The sequence below is a fragment of the Salvelinus alpinus genome, chromosome 19 (assembly GCF_045679555.1).
Source record: "Salvelinus alpinus chromosome 19, SLU_Salpinus.1, whole genome shotgun sequence".
NCBI classification, from domain to species: Eukaryota; Metazoa; Chordata; class Actinopteri; order Salmoniformes; family Salmonidae; genus Salvelinus; species Salvelinus alpinus.
In genome coordinates, this window is record NC_092104.1 from 46,951,984 (window position 1) to 46,970,908 (window position 18,925).

Below are 18,925 nucleotides of genomic sequence, written 5' to 3' on the forward strand. Positions count from 1 at the left end.
ACAAGCTCACAGAACGGGACCACCGAGTGCTGAAGCGCATAGCACTTAACACTTGTCTGTCCTCGGTTGCAACACTCACTACTGAGTTCCAAACTGCCTCTGGAAGCAACATCAGCACAATAACTGTTCGTCGGGAGCTTCATGAAATGGGTTTCCATCGCCGAGCAGCCACATACAAGCCTAAGATCACCATGCACAATGCCAAGCGTAGGCTGGAGTGGTGTAAAGCTCGCTGCCATTGGACTCTGGAGCAGTTTAAACGCGTCCTCTGGAGCAATGAATCACGCTTCACCATCTGGCAGTCCGACAAATGAATCTGGATTTGGCGGATGCCAGGAGAACGCTACCTGCCATAATGCATAGTGCCAACTGTAAAGTTTGGTGGAGGAGGAATAATCTGGGGTTGTGTTTATGTTTATGTTTCGTGCCAGGCCCCTTAGTTCCAGTAAAGGGAAATTTTAACGCTACAAAATACAATGACATTCTAGACGATTCTGTGCTTTCAACTTTGTGGCAACAGTTTGGGGAAGGCCCTTTCCTGTTTCAGCATGACAATGCCCTCGGGCACAAAACGAGGTCCATACAGAAATGGTTTGTTGAGATCAGTATGGAATAACTTGATAGGCCTGGACAGAGCCCTGACCTCAACCATATCGTTGGTTAACATACAGTACCAGTCAAATGTTTGGACACACCTACTCATTCAAGGGATTTTACTATTTTTACTATTTTCTACACTGTAGAATAATAGTGAAGACATCAAAACTATGAAATAACACATATGGAATCATGTAGTAACCAAAAAAGTTTTAAACAAAACAAAATATGTTTTATATTTGAGATTCTTCAAAGTAGCCACCCTTTGCCTTGATGACAGCTTTGCACACTCTTGGCAATTGCTCAACCAGCTTCATTTGGAATGATTTTCCAACAATCTTGAAGGAGTTCACACAGATGCTTTTCCTTCACTCTGCAGTCCAACTCATCCCAAACCATCTCAATTGGGTTGAGATGTTACTTGAACTCTGTGAAGCATTTATTTGGGCTGCAATTTCTAACAAATGTATCCTCCGCAGCAGTTGTTACTCTGGGTCTTTCATTCCTGTGGCGGTCCTCATAACAGCCAGTTTCATCATAGCACTTGATGGTTTTTGCGACTACACTTGAAGAAACTTTCAAAGTTCTTGAAATGTTCCGTATTGACTGACCTACATGTCTTAAAGTAATGATGGACTGTTGTTTCCCTTTGCTTATTTGAGATGTTCTTTCCATAATATGGACTTGGTCTTTTACCAAATAGGGCTATCTTCTGTATACCAACCCTACCTTGTCACAATACAACGGATTGGCATAAACGCATTAACAATGAAATAATTTCCTCAAATTAATTTTTAACAAGGCACACGTGTTAATTGAAATGCATTCCAAAGAGTGCCAAGAGTGTGTAAAGCTGTCATCAAGGCAAAGAGTGGCTACTTTGAAGAATCTCAAATATAAAACATACTTCAATTTATTTAACACTTTTTTGGTTACTACATGATTTCATGCGTGTTATTTCATAATTTTGATGTCTTCACTATTATTCTCGAAAATAGTACAAATAAAGAATAACCCTCGAATGGTGTGTCCAAACTTTTGACTTGTACTGTGTATTTACAGAAAATTAACCAACGGTCCCCAGACAATGACTGCGAGAGTCTCAATTAATGTCTGGTGTCATTGAGCTACAGTGGCTTGCAAAAGTATTCACCCCCCTTTTTCCTATTTTGTTGCCTTACAACCTGGAATTAAAATAGATTTTTGGGGTGGTTGTATCATTTGATTTACACAACATGTCTACCACTTTGAAGATGCAAAATATGTTTTATTGTGAAACAAACAAGAAATAAGACAAGAAAACAGAAAACTTTAGCGTGCATAACTCTTCACCCCCCCCAAAGTCAATACTTTGTAGAGCCACCTTGTGCAGGAATTACAGCTGCAATTATCTTGGGGTATGTCTCTATTGGCTTGGTACATCTAGCCACTGGGATTTTTGCCCATTCTTCAAGGCATAACTGCTCCAGCCATTTCAAGTAGGATGGGTTCCGCTGGTGTACAGCAATATTTAAGTCATACCACAGATTCAAAATTGGATTGAGGTCTTGGCTTTGATTAGGCCATTCCAAGACATTTAAATGTTTCCCCACCACTCGAGTGTTGCTTCAGCAGTATGCTTAGGGTCATTGTCCTGCTGGAAGGGGAACCCCCGTCCCAGTCTGAAATCTCTGGAAGACTGAAACAGGTTTTCCTCAAGAATATCCCTGTAGTTAGCGCCATGCATCATTCCTTAAATTCTGACCAGTTTCCCAGTCCCTGCCAATGAAAAACATCCCCACAACATGATGCTGCCACCACCATGCTTCACTGTGGGGATGTTGTTCTCAGTGTGATGAGAGATGTTGGGTTTGCACCAGACATTTTCCTTGATGGCCAAAACTTAAATTTTAGTCTCACCTGACCAGAGTACCTTCTTCCATATGTTTGGGGAGTCTCCCACATGCCTTTTGGCGAACACCAAACGTGTTTGCTTATTTTTTTCTTTAAGCACTGGATTTTTTCTGGCCACTCTTCCGTAAAGCCCAGTTCTGTGGAGTACGGCTTAAAGTGGTCCTATGGACAGATACTCCAATCTCCGCTGTGGAGCTTTGCAGCTTTGCAGCTCCTTCAGGGTTATCTTTGGTCTCTTTGTTACCTCTCTGAATAATGCCCTCCTTGCCTGGTCTGTAAGTTTTGGTGGGCGGCCCTCTCTCGGCAGGTTTGTTGTGGGGCCATACTCTCCAATTTTTTAATAATGGATTTAATGGTGCTCCGTGGGATGTTCAAAGTTTTGGATATTTTTGTATAACCCAACCCTGATCTGTACTTCTCCACAACTTTGTCCCTGACCTGTTTGGAGAGCTCCTTGGTCTTCATGGTGCCGCTTGCTTAGTGGTGTTGCAGACTCTGGGGCCTTTCAGAACAGCTGTATATATACTGAGATCATGTGACAGATCATATGACACTTAAATAAAGTCCACCTGTGTGCAATCTAACTAATTATGTGACTTCTGAAGGTAATCGGTTGCACCATTTCTTATTTAGGGGCTTCATTGTAAAAGGTGTGAATACATATGCACGAACCACTTTTCCATTTAATTTTTAATTTTTAGGAAACCTTTTTTTCTTCTTCATTTTACTTCACCAATTTGGACTATTTTGTGTATGTCCATCACATGAAATCCAAATAAAAATCGATTTAAATTACAGGTTGGAATGCAACAAAATAGGAAAAGCACCAATGGGGATGAATACTTTTGCAAGGTACTGTACTGCACTGCGAAAATAACTGGAAACAGCAACATAAAGTGTCTTTGCAATGCCTTGGGCCAAAACAAGCCAGTACAGCTTCAATGTACCTTGGAACAGATTCTACAAGTGTCTGGAAGTCTATCCGGGGGATGCGACACCAATCTTCCAGGAGAAATTCCGTAATTTGGCGTTTTGTTGTAGGTGGAAAACGCTGTCTCGTGCGCTGCTCCAGAATCTTCCCCAAGTTTTCAATTGGGTTGAAATCTGGTGACTGCCTATCAATCCACCCAGTGACCACTTGTGCTCTGTGGATTGTGGGGCGTAGCCAAAATAATGGCTTACCCAGCATTTTTATACATGCATGATGGGATATTCCACACCTGTGTGGAAGCACCTGCTTTCAATATACTTTGTATCCCTCATTTACTCAACTGTTTCCCTAATTTTGGTAGTTACCTGTAATATAACATAATATGGATGACACCACATTGAGACACGGCAATGGCATTTCTTGCTTTATTTCTTCCAACTGTTGCGTAGTGAGGTTACCAAATCATGGCATTGAGTCATGGGAACTCAATTGGCAGACTTTTATTTGACATTTACAGGTTTATTTCACTTCACATTCAGTGATACATTTTGCCAGCAAACATACATTTATTCTGAGCGTATGCAATAAAATAAAAAATGCATTATCCACATTTCGGAAAGACTGAAAATAATTCCCCCATCAAACTCAAGGGAACAACGGTCACAGAGTACTAAAAATCACAGACAGCGTGAGCGGTTAATTCGAAGAAGAAGAAAAAGCATGTATTGAAGGTGCTTCATCATGTTCGTCTTACATTGAGAATGGTTGTAGCTATAATGGTTGTGGAATGGTGGGAGAATGGTATAGGCCACTCTAACCTTCAATGTTCCTGGTGTAGCTCAATAATGTACTATTTCACCCTTTACCTGTCAGCCTGACAAACAAGAACACATGTCCCATGAATGGTTGGGGAGAACTTGATATCAAGAACAAGACATTTCAGGAAGACACATTTTAGCTTGTGATTAATTAGCTGGTAGAATTAATGTGGGGTTTTTTATCCTGAAAAACTTGATCTAAAATGGATGCAAATGTGTGAAATTTGAAACATGTGAAACCAATAAACTTTTACCCTACATCCAAATAAGGGAAGGAGTCGTTGGGCTATTTGCTACAAAAGAATTAAGCAACCTGTGCGCAATGTGAAGCAGAGAACTAAACTTCAAAGACATTTGGACAAAACAGTTGAAATACAATTGCGCAACCGACTGGGCAAAAACTGGTTGAATCAAGGTTATTTCCATGTCATTTCAACAACATCAAAAAAATGTGATGATATTGAATGAACGTGGGAAAACTGAGAGAATTTCGTATTTTTTCACTCAACTTTTACCCTACATCCAATGAAAGGGTGACATTTTTGTTGATATCGCGCTGAATTTACATGAGTTAATTCAACCAAATGTAAATCAAAACTGGACGTTGAACTGCGGTCTGTGCCCAGTGGGAAAGTATTGCTACAAGTAACTATTCCTGTCAACTGCGCCCCCAATCGCCATGTCTTTTTTTCCTCCATTTTCATAATATAATCTCTTAGAGTAGGCTACAATAATACAATAACATGCTATCATAAATCGAATGTGTCAATTAAAGGACAGATCCAGACCTAAGCCTATTTGAATTTCATTGCTTCATAACCTATTTATTTGTTTTAGTACATTGTATAGGTAACCTCGTTGAATTCACATGAATCAAGACTGAGTGAAATCATATAAGATAATTCGATATTGAAAGCACATGGATTATGTTACATAAAAACTGCCGTGACCTAGATTCGAACCGGGATTGCTGCGGCCACAGCGTGTGCAGTGGTGCAAGGAGAGCAAGTTGGAAAGGTAAACACGGCCGCTCAAGTCAGGAGCTAAAATACGCATTTTCTTCATATGATAAACAAGAGAGAGATCTGAAGTTTAATATGTGGAATTACTTTCACTTTATATATATGTAAGCTAATTAAAATGTTACTGATCGGAATAACGAATCGAATAAAATCAATTGACCCTAGTGCATGCGATGCTGAAAGAAGTGAACTGTTGTTATTTTAGACAGTTCATTGATACTTCACCATTAATTGAAATTGTAAAAATACATCACACGACAGAAAAATAATAAACGTGTGTAGGCTAATTCAAAGCGTGTTAAATCGAAGAATATCATATCCTAATAATAATAGTATGCAAACACAGAGCCATGTTTAGAAATAAATTCAATAAAAGCATAGGCCTATGGCTCAAAATCAGACATGAGAAGAATGCCAATTAAATTGAGGAATAGCAGGCTATGCAATTCCATTGCAGTTTATTTCAAAACATGTTCGTTGTATTTACCCTTCAATTTAAGAAGAAAAACATTCCACCTAATGTAAAATTTGAAGGATGTGTTATTGGCTAGACATCGCTTTCTTTAGACGTGTATGGTCTTTTGTCAATCCATAGGCATTATTTTTGTAATAATTCGTTCGTTATTTAGGCTACCGACTTTGTGGTTTGCATGACCTTTTGCTGACATGATCTCGTTTGTTCCTAAACAAGAAATAATCGAAACGTTCCAAAAACTGGTGACCCTCAATATAACTACGTGGCACCTGATACTTTCTCCACAGTAACCACTAGATGTCGCCGTTTATTAGCTAAGGTACATAGTACATACACTCTCCCATCCTCAGTCCAAACCTCTAGCCTATCTCAACAGACACCAATATTCACAGACGCTGTATCATCAAAGCCACAAATCTCAATCAGCCTGGTAAATATCGATTCGTTTTCGATAAATAATCACGCTGGACATATTTTGTTAATCAATGTCGAATTGAGGTGGCCTATACTGATAAAACAGAGTAGCCTATGCCTGGGTTTAATAGTAATAACTAAATAAATAATAGCCTACTGAAACACTTGTGATAATCATAATCATAATCATAATAATCGTAATGCAAATATAAATAATAATAGCCTATTTGTTTTTCTGGTTGACGTTAAGTTGCAGCGACGTTGAAACTATATAACTCACATTTTATATATATATATATATATTGTATCGCCCTACAATTTAAAAAAAAATCATAAATCAAATCGCACAAAGGCACGCACTCAACCACTCTCTTTCATTCTCTCTCTCTCTCTCTCTGTCTCACACACTCACACACGCTCGCGCGCACACACACGCCAAGGAACTATTGGCTCTTCTTATCCAAGGCCTGTTTCGTCATGGTGAGATGCTTAAGATGTCTTTTTTCTAAAGATTTAAAGATCATTTACAATAAAGGACGCGTTTACATTGTAGGCCTATTGATGAGGTTTGTTCGAAACTGAGCGCATAAACTGCAAAATCGTAACTTATTGCTACATTTTAAAGCAGGCGAAAATAGAAATGATTGGTTATTCGACATATAACTGGAAGGGGTAAGATGTAAAAGAGACCGAGTGAATAGAAACGATTGGCCTCTCTTTCTCACTATAGGCTGACCGTGCATGTTTCATTAAACATATAATGAGGATGGTCCATGTAGACCACGATATGGAAGACGGGTATCACCAGTCGGTGTATTACCAATGATCTAGTTCCAATATGAAATCTGTGTCAGGCATAAATATGTATTCGATAATTGATTGATGACCACATTAAGATTATAATGGATTTGTATCGTTTTCTATCGTTTGCAGAAAAGCAAGCCATATAGCCTATAGCCTAATTGGAAAAATGTCGCAGTTTCTTCTCTATCGTCAAATTCGTCCCTGTTACATATGTCACTGATATAATAATTGCAATGCCTATCTATTTTGAAATATCCGTGACAATTCAAATGCAAATTATTAATACGTCATTGCTTTTGTAAAAAATAGGTTTATGTTCACGCAGCTCTCTATTATTACACTTTGCTGTAGACCTTGTTTGGGTCTGTATCTTGCTTTAGCCTAACCGTCAAATAGGTGCTATAGTGTGATTGGAACTGCACATGTATCTAGTTCACATAGCTGACATGCCTCACTTGACATATTGGTTCAAGTGCGTCACACTATTCCATGTTACAAATTCGAAAAAGGGTGGTTTGGTTTTACAAGTGGCAAGAGCAATTGATGTGCAATAATCTTAGAATGCACGCAACCCCATGCGTGTTTGTCAAAACAAACAACTTGCAGGTCGATGACAGCATGTACCCTGTTTGGAGGGAAAAATCTTTACGTGTGCCCGTCTGACCACTTCTATTGGGTGACACATAAGAGGAGCAGTTCGGGAAAAGGTTCACTTTTGACGAGGAGGCTGAGTTACGAGTAGGGACTACGGAATCTCCAACGGCTCGCACAAATAAATTGGGCTGGAAAATTGGCGACGACTTGATTGAGAGCGCGTGCATAGCCCAGCAGGAAGATTTGAATGGTGATGTAAAATATAAGGGTAAGTTAAACGTATCTCGTTTAGCCTAGCCTACTATATATAATGTGTTGCAATTCGATTTGATACAGCAAAACGCTCATTCTAAACCAATCATTGTTTGTGATTTAAAAAACGATAATGTCTACTAAAAATTCAACAATTAGCTACTTCAAGACAATGGTTCATAAGTCAGTGTTTCATTCCGTGTGTAAGTGTGTGTGCCCGCGCGCTTCCGCAAACGCGGCCTGTGTGCGCATCATTAGCCAATACAGAGGAAATGTCGCCTGTACATAGCCAATAGAGATACATACTGTAAGGTGGGTTAACACTTAACATTATTCAGATTATTCAAATGACCATAGGCTACATGTAGCCTATATATTTTTGTTGTTGTTGTAAAACACAATCCCGAGCACCTTTCCTGGAATATAGGCTAAATATAAATCCAGGTATCCTCAGCATTATTATAGCACTGAATCCCTTCCATTGATTGGCTGCTAGAATCTTATACATATCTTTGTCGAGAACAATAATAATATTATATTTGACAGTTTTACATCATTAGTCAACTTACAAACTTTCTGTAGGCCTATTGCCTTATTTTAACCCATTATAATCGGAATAGTCCTTTTTTTCAGCTGATAGGCTATGTGAAATTCGAAATACTGTAGGTTAACGCGTGTAGGTGCGCGTCATCATCCATAAATATCCATTGCAATCACTACAACCTAAAGCAAACGTAATAGCATGGAAAACGAAGAATAGAGAAAAGTAAAGCAATGCAAATCTACCTTTTACATATGCAACAATATAAAAAATAATACGCACGCTGGAACCAACAGCATCGGAGCATTGAGAATGGCAGAGTGGCTCATCTCATTATGCATGGGCGATTTCCCAGGCAGAACCCTTGGTTTCTTCACTTGATGTCTCCAAAGCACACCGCTCACACACCCTCGGAGCTTTGTCAAAAACAAACAGGACAATGTTCGCTTTCCAAACGGCAATCAAATACCCAAGAACCGGTTGGGGGAAATTGCTCTGGCAGCGGCTAGACAGACTATGTAAACTGGATTTGCATATTTTGATGCACTAATTTCCTTGATGTATTTAAATATGGCTGCACGTAGATGATATGCTTGTCTACGTCATTGAACGTGACCTCGCTGTTAAACCAAAACGTGAATCTGGTTAAATCACATGGATATGCCTGCAATTAGGCAGGGAAAAGACTAAGAGAGCTGTAGGAAATGACTTTGCCCTGATATAAATGTAGTGTTTCACAAAAAAAGGACATACTTTATCTCCTCCAAACTATCAACAAGGCATTTGAACCTGTAATAAGCGTAGCTATGTTGATAGTGTAATAACAAATAGGCGATAATAGTTGTAGTAATAATACTAATAACAAGAAGAATTGCAATTCATTACATTACCTGTATTACCTATTGTAACTTGTTAGTAACAATACCAATATTTCCATTGTCTGTAGGCTAGATATGTAACAGCCCAAGCATATCATGGCACATGGTCCTTCCACACAGGGGTGTCATGCACCCCCAAAATCTAAGGGGGCACAAAGTACCTGAGGATGGCTGGGGGTGGAAGTTAGAGAATGTAGCATTTGTCAAACACTTGAAATAGCCTTTTCCTGCAATCTAGAGCCATAATCACTACGCTTAATTCTATATATAAAAAAATATATTTTTCTGTATATCTAAGCATACCTCTTGAGCTGTAAGTATCCTACTGACTGGTGGTTATTTTAAAGAAACTAAATGTGCTTCTCTGCATATCTGCTAAAATCTTGGTAAAAGATTTAAAGGAATGTGAGTCTTATTGAGTACTTTTAGTAATTGCTTGCTTTTTTAAAGTCTACCAACCTTGCAAGTAGGCAGGCCAGCTAAGATAGTTAGACAAGCTATCTAACTTGATTGGTAGGCTGAAATGGCTTCTTGGTACAGGAGCTAGTTATGAGGTTGGGAGATTGGGAACCTATCTGAGCTAGCTAAAGCCAACTTCATAAAATTGCTGGGACACATCTGAGGGGGTCTGTGTGCCCCCTATGGGCACTACGCCTCTGCTTGCACAACATAGGCTAAAGAACAAGTTAGGGCCACACATTGCTTCCATCTTATAGCTGACTACTTTTTGCGATCTTCCGAAATTAATTTATCACAAGTTCAATTGGTACATCATTGTTACATTGTATAAGTCCTCTCATCATGGTGCGTGTGTGTTTGTGTGTGTGTGTCTGTGTGTGTGTGTGTGGGGGGGGGGGGGGGGGTGGTGTATACAAATTAACTAAATCCTTAGGTGAAAACATTTTGAGTGGAATTATAAAATGTTTTTCCCACAAAGACTATGATGTATTACTGGCCTCCTTCAGTCTTGGTTTGGGATTGTATCAAACACATTATGTTCACCCTTTTGTCTGAACGACTGTAAATATGTTCCGTTTGTCATAACGCGTTAAAGGAGGGCCTGCAGCAAATTCATTACCGACCGCCATCACTCCGTAACCTGGTCTGGGAATGGGGGAGTCCAGGCCAAAAGACGAACAATGCCTCTTCAGTTCGTGCCCAACAACAGAGCGAGAGAACTTGTTTGAATTTCAGAGCACGTCCTTTCTCACAGAGAAAGGATGGACCCCCCCCCCCCCAAAAAAAGAAGAAAAAAAAAAGAACTTGCAGACTCTCACAGCTTCAACTGTGCACTTTCTATTTGGTGCCGCAGACGTTATGGGAAAGTTCGGTCTCCCTCTCCCCTCCCTCTATCATGTGCTTGGAATATGCTCAGGCTTACTCAGAGCAACTGAAGCACGCATAATGAACTGAGTATTAGCGGCAATTTTAAATGAAGTGACGGCCGAGGACGGCTGGATATTTGGGGGACTGTCCACCGGGTCCCACAGAACATATATCCTACCTGGGATGATTTCTGATTGCTGTGTCTGATTGCGGTGATGCTTCTTGCGCAATTTGAGGAAGTAAGTTCAATTTTGGTGAAAATCCCTTGACCGCGCGTAAAGTTTATGTAGCTTGATGTGCGTAAAAGTTACAGTAAAGTTGAATGACTCGGTGAATAATAGACTATATTCATTGGTTCTTATTGGCTAGTGGACGTAATGTATAGAGATAATTTGTTTTAGCTGAAGAGGACCATGTAGGCTACGATTAGCTTTCATATCTATTTGAGCAGTTGCAGTTCATACTGCTTCGTAGGGTTGTAGTGCTCTTCCCTGGCACGTAAATACATTTGGTCACATTTGGAGATTTTGTAGGCCTACGTAATTCGCTGAAATAAATAATCATGGTGAAAACTCGGAGCATTTTTCAGACTGTTTGCATGAGCTTGTCGCAACCACAGGCACATGCACAGTGCAAAAGTAGCCAACGCCTCTCCATGCATTGAGCCAAAGTGCGGACTTTGCGCAATGACAAGTTCAATTATTGGTAGATGGTTTGTGCAATAAGTTAAAACGGCCAGCTGTGATTATTAACTAACTGAGAATGTCTTAAATTGCTCCGAACATCAGTTTATAGTGTGTTATGCCGGGTCAAATTGAATGTAGGCTACAACGTATGCGTAAAGATTGGGTTGCACATCGTCTCATGATGAAAATTGGGTAGGCTACCTCTGTATCGTATCGTACAGACTGACAACATATAAAACCTACAGTATAGGATCACGGTTGCAGGCTAGTCTATATGTTGCAGGGCAAATGTTCCATGCTGTATGGCGCGCAAAAAGCCCAAGGTGGGAGAAATGTTTGCTTTTTATGTTTAAAACTCACTTCTGTTGAAATTGAGAAATAATAGTCATATAGATTATAATATTATGTCAGAACTATTGGGAAATTTCACTTCACTGTATATAGCACTTTGGTAGCCTACTGTTAAAATTGTAGGCCTATGTGGGGTTGTATGATACAACAAATGCGTGGTTGCGGCCTGTGTTGCCTATGTTCAGAACTTAGGGTTTACCCTAACCCTACCCTGATTTGCAAATACATTATTAAAAAGTATAAAAATAGACTTTAATAAATGGGTCACTCTGAAATGATACATAATTGGATAGAGTCGTGCATGGCGCATTCTTGGAGGGACATTTTATTAGTTCATTAGCCTTCAAATCTCTGTCAGTTGGATCAACCGGTGTCACTTCGAAGGAATTTTAATATCAAGGCTACCACTTATGAATACTTTAACTTGCAGTCAGATTTTAACCGCGTTCCAAATAATAACTGTGCTTAATAATTGCACAGGGCCGGGTTTCGTGATCATATAAACGTTGAATTTAGAAGTGTTTTGGCTGTGCAATTGGATGCCTTCCAACCTATTTGGGTCTTTCATGTTAGCACCTGAACGACATGTTTCAATAGGGCCAATACATGAATATAGCGCGCAGCAAAAACACAAGTGAACAGGTCCATGTCACGACATAGATGGAAATGAAAAACATTTCAGTTAACGTGCAAAGATTAGGCAATATCGTAGGCTATAGGGTCTATATGCAGTTAATTAGGCCTACCCGTTGTTTGTAAAATACAGATAATTAAATAAGTGACTACAAAGTCACATTTTGTGCGGATCATCTCTGCGTTGTGAAAATAACCCAAGTTTGGAACCACAATTAGTATAGCATGGAAATATCGATCTTGTTTAGTTGGCCTATTGAAATCGCAATATTGGTGTATCATATAGCCCAATACCCTAATTGGACCTTACTGCTTCCGCCCTCCTCTCGCGCTCTCTCAATTGACACACACACACACACACACACAAAGCACACAACTATCTTGCTTTTTTGGTGCCAAATTTTGAGAATTCTTGCTAACAATACGTATACAGTAACCTACCCTATAGTATGGGTAATAGCCCTGGCATACATCCCAAACTCATATTTAAAATACATTTTAAAAAACGTCCGGGCGCATGAACACATATATCGTTAATAGTTAGGTTATTGAATATTTATATTTCCTACTAAGTATGATAAATATGAATATATAATTATTGTATGTTTGATACAGACAAGATGAAACGTTTTAGGTGTGTCACTGTGTAGAAAGATGAACGCGTATTTGATAATGCGACATCGCCAGTATAGCCTACCTGGAAACCATTGTAGCTTTTACATCGGTCTCGACGATGAAAAAACACATGAAGCCAATAGGATTTCGACTCAAATCGAGTCAATGAAAGTGGCTTGACTCGCATTCTCTCTCACACCCGTATATTCGATCAACCTGGCCCAGTTCCAAACTACAGCAAAGACCCTACTCGGTACTAGCTGCGACGAAAATACAAGACAATGCTCTACTCAGCCCTGGAATGCTGCCATATGTCCTCCATTGATTTGAGCTCTTTTATTTTGTGGTTTAAACTGCTGGCTATTATACCCTTACTGGCTTAAAAATGTATCAAGATGATCGTGCTCATACCATCGCACAATCATTTTGTCTTTCCGTCCTTTTTTTTGTCATTCCACAAAACGCGTGCAGACCGCGAGCGGAAACGCAATTATTCCGGTGCCTTGGTAATGACGCGATGAGATTTGCCACTTGCTCGTGCATGAATATCAGCGTGCATTTGTGATTTTTCATGACATCGTCATCATTACTTTACACTCCCGTGGTCTGAGGCCTTTGACCTCGCCGGGTTGGTCCAGATTTTGGCATTGGAAGCCCAGCCCTCCTCCCCATTTCCCCCCTTTCCTTGGGGATGGCCCTTTTCCCACTTCTTTCAGACGGTTGGCAGAGGCTAGCCAACATAACGGAACCCTTGGCTTAGAGTCCTCGGCATCTCTTTCCTCTAGCACGCTGGATACGTGCGGACAACTTTATATTTTTTTGGTCACAAACAAGGTCCTCTCCATATCCCGAAACAATCGCGACGTTGATCCTGTGTCATTTTCGCACTTTCTCCAGGAAACGGATTTTCCACCTCCTCCGTATCTTCTTCGCTGGCCTCACAGGATATCTATTGCGCCTGCCACAACGACTTAATAGGCGAAAGAGCCTTTTGTGGGATTGAATTAATTTGCATTGCAAATCAGGGCCTGTGCAAGGATGACTGCACCATACAGTTCTCCACCTTCCTTCAACTCAGTAATGTTGGCTAATGTCATCTGAATATGACAATCTAAACACATTATATTATATTTTTTGGATATTATATTTTTTAACAACTGGTGTGTGGAAGTTTGGGGCACTCGTTCCATGGAAATGGCCTTTATGGAAATAAAATAGGATTATGTATGGGAGTAATATTAGGCGTACTTCTATATTTTGGTTTATTTGCCTCAAAGTATGGGTGACCACTTCTGAAAGCAGGTGCATAATCCAACGCCCGGAGAACAGAAGACTATTATGGAATATTTTTGAAGAATGGGAAGTGGGTTGTTATCTTTGGTTATCTAGCTGTATGAGTGTGATGGCCGTCATAAAGCTAGATAACCGAAAGTAAAAACTACTTCCAGACTCATCGAGGACCTTGGAAATATAAACTGGAAATAACAAGACCCATAAACCTACTCTATGCACAAAATAAGAACCTGACGTTAAAATATTATTGAAAAAGTCTTAACATTTGAAATAATTGCTGTTACAGCTAGCATTGACGGGACATTTTCACCTATTGGAAATGTGAAAGAGTTGTATTTATGTATTACTTATATTAGGCTATATGTTTGTGTCAGGCTATTACTTTTGAAAACTTCAGGTAGCCTAGACTATAACTAATCATAGCATGAGTAAATGTTGCATTCACACTCACTTTTTAAGTATATGCTTAGGCTTTTATAGGCCTTTGGCAGATTCAGAGTGTGAGAGTTCTGATTTTGTATCTATCTTGTTCATGCTTCTTGCTATATTCTTTCTTGAAATACGTTATTATCTATAATTAAATGTGGCAAATAGAATATAGAACATATATCTGTTTGAGTTCTAGCCTAGGCTAGCATGCATGCTCCATCTGTTTGGCTAATGTAGGCTATAGCATTGAGAATGAGATTGACATTTAGGATGCGCGCCCTCCCCATTTTTTTATTTCAGCATGATCGACTCCAACCAGGAAACGGCGCTGGCATCCCAAACAGCAATAATTAGAACGTATACAGGGCTGACAAAAACGGAGAGGGGGGTTTGGTGTATAGGCTAAGGAGGAGGGGGAGGTGGGAGGGGTCTGTGTAAGTGAGGGTCGGCCCTGCTTAATTGATTCCGTTAACCGCAGTGCTGGAGATGTGAACGACTGGACGCTCCCATTCCCACGCTCGGGGCAAGTGGCAATGCCATGCTCAGTCCGAATATGACAGACAGGAAGGGAGGGGGGGGGGGGAGGGGGGGACCATGGGTGATGAAAAGATGTCAAGTGCGCCAGACTCATCTGCATCCCCATAGAAAGAGGCGACGTTTCCCACCCAGCCGACGCGACCTCCAAACTTGAGTAGCAACGGTTTTGAATGCGTAATGCATTGCCAATTATCTTAAAACTGGACGTGTTTATAAATCCAATCAACGATGTTATATAATTATGGAATTGTAGGCCTTTAATGGCCTAGCGCTCTAACGCTGATCTATTGTTTGTCTCGTGAGAATGAATTTGACAATGCAATATAGGCCTTAAGAAGTCTGCCAAATTGAATAGACGATATCCCTGCATGTGCTGTATTTGAACTTGACCCTGATTAATATAAAGGAATGTTTATAGAAGTAGCTAAAGCCAACATATTTATTTTATTCTGATATATAGTACATCCGAATAAAATTCATTTGAAAGAAATAGCTTAATAGTGCAGGCATAGCTTCTGGCCTGGTAATTTTGCGTGTTGGATGCTATTAGCTATAGGCTACAGGCCATTAGGCTTATATTAGTCACCGGTGGATTTGTTTATAACAAGGGAGCACGTGGCATGCATTAGGCACATGGTGACTAGCGGGTTAGTTGTCTTGTTTCTTTATTGATGGTAGCACAGTTGGATAGAATGTTACAAACACCATAACCATTAAAATGCTTTGTTGGCAACCCAATAGAGTTGTAAAAACCATTGTTTCTCAACGATGGCTTTCCAACAAGATCTATTTATGTTTGAGAATAGCCTCTGTGTATGGTGTCAATTGTAACCTAGGCTGTTTGTTTTCTTCATGGATGTTAGAAGAGTCTATTGTCTGGAGATGAGGTGATGTTTATTATCTACACTTGTTCTTGAGCTAGATATCTGCTTTTAATTGAGTCATAGTCTACATTTTTCTTTTGTGATTTTTTTTACATTTCAGATAGTATATTATTATTAATAGTAGGCCTTTTCATATGGATGTACGTTTTTTTTCGTGTAAATTGTGTAATGTCTTATGACTACTTTAAAGCCTATTAAAAGATTGATTAGCTGTAGCCTAATTGATGAAATTGCATTTTTTTTTGCCCAAGTGCTGGCCTAAATGTATTTTTAATTGATAGGCCGATGTGGAAGCGCCAGAGTTCTAGGCCGAAACCATCAGTGTATGCAGTGGTAGGCTAGTGCACATGGTATTATTCAAGTTCAATGTTAAATAGGCTCACAGTGGCTGAATTCAACACGGTCTTGCTGAAAGGGTCTCTGGCCGACTTTCTCACACCATCAGACAAAACTAGTGTGTCTTGTTCTGACCCTTATCAAAGAGTGTATACGATACTGGGTCATTATACGTTAGCCCAACATTTTATTTGAGAACACAATTTGGGAAAGCAGTGAATAACCAAGTTTCATTGTCCCTGGTTAAGTCGATTGAAATCACCATCTAGACTCATGAATGGCTGCATTGTTTTCTACTCTGGGTCCATACTAAATGTCAGCAGTGTAAAGAAAAACTTGAAGTCTGTAAGTAAACCAGCAAATATAAATCAGTTGATTCTCCACAGCATAAAAGGCCAGTGCACTAAACTGACTGAATCAAAAGATTTCTTCATCATTGGTAGTCTGAAGACGTTTTATGGTGTGAAATTGACCTAAATTCAATTTGATACTTTTGACCAAAAAAATGGTCTACCATTTCACCAAATTATTCCTCAGCCAATTGATATTGGTGGAGACATTTTCTTTTATTCTTCCTGTGTAATTATTTTTTATTTTGCCTGAAATACAAAACCAGTAGGCTATATCATATGGTAGCCTATTTTATTTTGTGTCTTGTATTTTGTATCTTATTGGTTTGCAGTAGCCTACTTTCATGTCCTTTCTAGGCTGTCATACACTATGTTTCCCCATATTGTAGCACTGTATCAAACAGAGGATGTTAACCCCAGTCATTCTCCTCAAAAAGTGCAGCATCACAATGCAATGCTAAATGTAGCCCAGTGTTGCCAGGAGAGAGAACAGTATCACATGTCTGAAACTGTTGCAAGTCACACTTGCATCTCTCTCTCTTAGTCACTCTCACTATTCCTGCTGTGCATACTGTAACAGTGATATTGGCTGGCAACGGTTTGCATTGGGCGTGCACTGCCTCCAGAGCATTAGTGTATATCACATTAATATTTTGTCCTCTTGCGAACACTGCCAAATCATGCATGAGTCTGTGGTAATATAGTAAATACTCTATCAAGCTGTAAATTTAGCTACAATTCATCTAATAACCGACAGCAGATAGTCCTACATACTTTTTCTCCAGCTCATCTTTGTTGGCTGAGTAGTGTATCTCACAGTAGGAAGTGCTTGGAGTGGCTGTGAGCAGGGGCGGACTGGGACCAGAAATCCGCCCTGGCATTTCTAACACACCGGCCAATTTCGTTTCGCTGAGGTCCCCACACTGGCCCATTTTTTTCCTCAAGGCCTCCACAACGGCTCAATTTTCCCTTCAGGCCCACATTGTTAGCCAAATAATGATCATTTTGTGCAACAAAAAAAAACCTAGTTAGACAGGCCCACTCAGCTAAAAATGGTTCAGCCCATCTGACACTTGCCTGAAATGCCAGATGGCCAGTCTGCCCCTGGCTGTGAGGATGCATGTGGTTATTTATGAAACTGCCATACAGGCAGGGTGGTGGAAGGAGAGGAGGAGAGGCCTTGCCATCCATTTCAAAAGGCCCATTTTCACAGAGAAATATAGACGTGTGATTTGACTATGTGTATAGAGATGGGTGGTGACAGCACCTTTCTCTGCTCAGTAACTCTGGCTCTGCTGTCCACTCCCTCCCCACCCACACTTACAGTCCTCCGCAGCCATTGTTGTCATGTGATTGGCTGAGTAACATAACCATGGCGACCATGGCAGGTTTTCCATATTCATTGGACGAGCAATCAGCATATTTCACACCAGCCCAGCGTGCCAGTTTTTTTATGTGCCTTCTTTCTGTGCAGAGGGCTCATGTTGTAATAATACAAGTGCAAACTGGCAGGTAGTGACCTTATGATGAGGTCCGTCTGGGTCATTTCTATGCTAGACAAAGGATTTCAAATAGTCACCATGTTGTTGCATCTGTTATTATAGTACTGTATTGTCATAACACAATGTGGTTTACACTGGGATTTAATTGCATACGGGTGGGTGTTCAGACCTAGCACATCCTTTTTTGTAATTTGTCTGTAGCTGTTACATAGTCGTGGGAAATACTTACTTAAGCACAGAAAACATCACACAAATCCACATATCCTTCAGCTGGATTTCCTAAAATGTCAAGCTATGTCAAGCAGAGACAGGTCACACCAGATCCAATGCCGTATTCAACGTTCGTCCAGGTCCCAAGGACGTTGGGAGATGCCTGTAGACGAGGAACAATGGTTGTGTCTCAGTAGCGTCTGTTCTGTCTGGCTTCACCATGTCTCTCTCTGTCTCTTCTGGACATGAACTTGAACTTGAGACAAGCAGCCAGACGCCATTTGTGCTCGATGGCTAATGAATTCAGGGCATTCAATGGAGGTTTAGCGCCACCATTGATGAGCAGAGGACCCTCAGACTGAGTTAGCTCTTCATCACTTATAGAATTCAGTCACCAATTCAGCTGTTAGTCCCATTTTTTTTGTTTTTGGAAATAAAAGTATGTGTGGGTGTTTGTGTGTGTTTAATGTGGTGGTCATACCTGCAAGTGTGTTCATGACTGTGATTCTCTATACGTTTGTGTGTATACATGTTACATTTACATAATCATGATA

The 18,925-nt window shown here is 40.1% G+C and overlaps 1 long non-coding RNA gene across 6 annotated transcripts in view; it reads left to right on the forward strand.

Moving 5' to 3' along the window:
• Positions 1-6,528: 6,528 nt before the first annotated feature.
• LOC139545744 (uncharacterized) overlaps positions 6,529-18,925 on the forward strand; it is a 73,607-nt gene continuing 61,210 nt past the window's right edge. The window contains exon 1 of one of the 6 annotated variants that reach the window (XR_011669126.1): positions 6,529-6,630. This is a non-coding gene — a long non-coding RNA (uncharacterized lncRNA). Of the gene's footprint in view, positions 6,631-7,628; positions 7,817-10,602; positions 10,785-18,925 lie in introns of those variants that run through there. The other 5 variants (XR_011669125.1, XR_011669122.1, XR_011669124.1 and 2 more) reach the window with 5 other exon arrangements.